This window comes from Athene noctua, chromosome 9 (genome assembly GCF_965140245.1).
Source record: "Athene noctua chromosome 9, bAthNoc1.hap1.1, whole genome shotgun sequence".
In the NCBI taxonomy this organism is placed as follows: Eukaryota; Metazoa; Chordata; class Aves; order Strigiformes; family Strigidae; genus Athene; species Athene noctua.
Genome location: NC_134045.1, coordinates 23,700,923 through 23,704,716, shown reverse-complemented (window position 1 = coordinate 23,704,716; position 3,794 = coordinate 23,700,923).

The following is a 3,794-nucleotide window of genomic DNA, read 5'->3' as shown; positions in this document are numbered from 1 at the left end:
TAAATTGGTGTCATTCATAAATGCTTCGGAATTTTGAAATGAAATGCACTTGCTAAGAAAAATATGTATATTGTTTCCTATTTTTATCTCACCAAAGGTTTTACATTGTCAGGATGGTTTCAACTTTGATAGAAACATCAAAATGCACAGTCTAAATGTGCCTGCAGAGTAGGAGAGAAAATGGAAGTTTGTACTCTTGAAGAAAACTTCCATTTACCAGCAACAGCCTCATGCTGATTATCACCAGGGACTCTGTTTTAATTCCATCAGTTGCTAGGCTCTCAGTGAGGCCAAATTTTTTTCCTGATGTGCATGCAGTTAGACACATGTGCCCTTTGGTTTGGACTGCGTGAAGGGAAGGTTGCATGTGTTTCCCATAAAAAGTTTTGGCACCTCCTAATGGACTGCTGCTCAAAGACAGTAGAAAAACCTCTTCCTCAAATACTCAGCTTGTGTGTGGTGCCCAGGGTGAGTCTGATCACCAGAACTGCAATCAGGAGGGAATTATTCTCGAGATCAGGTTATGAAAGACTTGAGATTGTCTTCCTCTAAAGCATGACTCTCACATTACCTGGGCATATCTCACTTAATCAGTCTCTTGCTATGTGGACAGATAATAGCACTCAGCAATAAGCTGTGGCATTGAGCTCTCTGTTCCCTCTGCCCATGTCACACAACATTTTAATCCCCTCAAACCTTTTAAACCTAAGTGATTCAGCCCCTATGCAAAATTCATTGGGGTCAACACAGAAATGTTTATCCTTTTGAAATTAGTTTCCTTGAGTACTGTCCATTAACAGGTATAATTTTTGAGAAAGCACAGAAAACTTTCTGAAACTTATCTGAAGTTAGTTCCTAGGTTCAGTCTTCACGCATGGAGAAGAGTGAAAGGACACAGAAATTTGTGCATTACATATCATGAAACTTATTTTACATTTACATAGCAAAGGAATGCTCCAAATAGTTCATTTCCTTTAGTGACATTTCGCCTACTGAGAAGTGGCCCTGTTTGGCTTTCATTAAACTCAACAGATAAAAAAGAAAGAACTTTTACAAAGACAGGGATGGAAATAAGGAATAAAACACTGCCAACAATATGTGACTCAGTCTAAGACAGTTTGTGGCACAACAGAGGCATGGACCAGGACTGGGGTTTCTAAGGGCTCGCATGAACTAGCAATATATTATAACAGTGTTTAACAAATTAAGGGCACCCATTGCCTGATTTACCACAGATTCCTGGGCAATTGCAGCATTATTCTACTGGAATCAATAATGCCACAACTCAGTAAGACTTGAATAAGGAAGAGGTGAAGCTAGCCCTTTACTGTCAATTTAATTATCCACACAAACAACGCATTTGGCAAGAAAAGGTATTTCTATTGCTCCATGAAGATAAATTATGAGGAAATAAACAGGAACATGAAGTGAATGTTGTTGGACTGAATAAAACGTTGGCATAAATCCTGAAAGTTTACTTTCTGGACTGAATAAAATGTTGGCATAAATTCTGAAGGTTCACCTTGCAATATATAATGTCACAATTAAACTAAAGAAAGAAGGCTAAGCTATTCTTTATGTCCAATGAGTGATATAAAGACCTGAAAAGATGTTGAATTTCCATGTAACAAGGCTATCTAAATCCAATTACTTCCAGAAGTGTGAACCACCTGTGAACACAATGAAATAATTTAAACTAATTTTTGTGTGTTAAAATGCTCCTTTTAATCCCATGTCAATTATTTTGCAAATAAATGAAAAAATATTTTATTTATTGTAAGAGTTCAGATGGCACAAACAAAGAAGCTGGGAGAGGCCAGGGCTATACATTGGCTAAGGCTCAGAGAAGAATTAGCCCCCACAGACAAAATGCCATATACTCAGTTGATGAAAGAAATAGCATCCAATAATTTTGAGATGAAATTGCACCAACTGAAGCTTCAGCACTGGGCTAATTTCTAAGCCAATGAATGAAGACAGTACAGGTTTTTTAAAATTAATTTTTTTTCATTCTCATTTTTTCTCCTCCTTTTCAGTGTATTCATATTTCCTCAAATAGTTATTTTGATTTACACTTTTGTTTTCTCTCTGACTTTAAAAGCCTGAAATGCATCTTCTGTTATAGATGCCAGGCAAAGTAATTACCTTTGTATTATATTTAAGCATTACAAAAAGTCCAGTTGGGAAGGAAGGAAGATTGACAACAGTGCCTTTATTAAATTACATGTCTGCTCCCTACGGAATGATTGGAAGACCTATAAGCACATAGAGTTTCAGAGTGTAGTCTACCCCTCTGTGAGACTGTCCATTATATACAGACATCGCTAGTCTTGAAAATATATACATGCACATACATATCTAATCAGAGTTTTGTCTTCAGCTCTTTTTTGCTGTTCTGACAGAGTAATACTGTCAGGTAAGTAGTGCATGTTCAACCCAGAAATGCATGACCAAACTATTAGAACCTAAGTCACCCTCCTCAAGTTTCTCAGCATAAGAACATCTCCAAAAGGTCACACCGGGGTCTGTGCAGCCCCCATGTGCATCATCTATCAAGAATCCAGGAAAAAACAGAACAGGGAAAGCATATACATTGTGGGATTTCCACTAAAATATCTCCCTACTGCTGAGCAATACTTTCCATGCCAGACATGGGATCTATCTGGTGGACCTTCTTTGCATTAATTTGCTCAGTCCTTTTCTGAATACTTTACACTTTTGGCCACCACAACATAATGTGCCAATAAATTCTCCAGTTTTATTATGTACTTGGTGAAAAAAGGTGCCTGCTTCTTCTGTATATCTATATTCTGTATCTATCTGCTGCTTGATACAGGATTTTGGCATAATTGCAGAGAATAAAATGCAGGAGATGAAATCACAGGTATGCAAGCTATTAAAGCCAGTGATATTCACTGGCTTTCCCCTTTTCTACAGCATTTAACTATTAGTGATGTCTAGATACTAGCCCTGAAAATTATTTCATTATTGAACTATCTAAGAAAAATCAGCTCACCGTAAGGGACGTCTCTTACCAGATTCTCCTCTGCATGTCGCAGGGGCATGACGACAACTGCACCATCACACCCACAAGGTTTCAAGCCAGCCTAGTAGATCTCTGCTGTGTGTGTTTGAATCTGAATTCAGTAAGAGATACACCATCAATTACCACACCACCTAGATTGAGGCTTTAATCTTGGTTTACGTGGGGCTAGGCTTAGTCCAACTGAGAGAGCTGTACAACAGTGTGCAATGGCTTCAACCCTGGGGCCATCTGGGTAAGAACTCTCTCTTCTTCTCAGCTTTCTTCTCAGCAGTAGCATGTTGCCATTGTTGTACAAAGGAGATGTGAGAGGCAGGTCTAAAAAAAATTACAGTAGAATGGCAAAACCACAAAAGGGGGGAAACAACAGCAAGGAGACAGGAATGTCATTCATGTCAACAAATAAATGAAGCATATGGAAACTGCATTTAAGGCATAAATAGCATGTAAAAGAGGTTGATACAACCATATGGCTAAGGAGCAAGGAGACAGCAATTCCAGAAAGTGTAAGGGAAATAGAGGACAAGAAAAGAGAATAAAGATTATGAACTTCACACTGAATCGGGCAAATCCAAAGGGAATTTAACAGGAAGACTACAGCAGTAGTTATGAAAAACAACAAAAAAAACCCCCAACCTTGAAAAACCCAAGTCAGCAGAGGTTCAAACTGAGCCAGGAAATATGCCCTTCCCACTTGGGGAGGGATTTCAATTTGTGATGTCAGCACTAATAGCTTTAGATCCTCCACTAC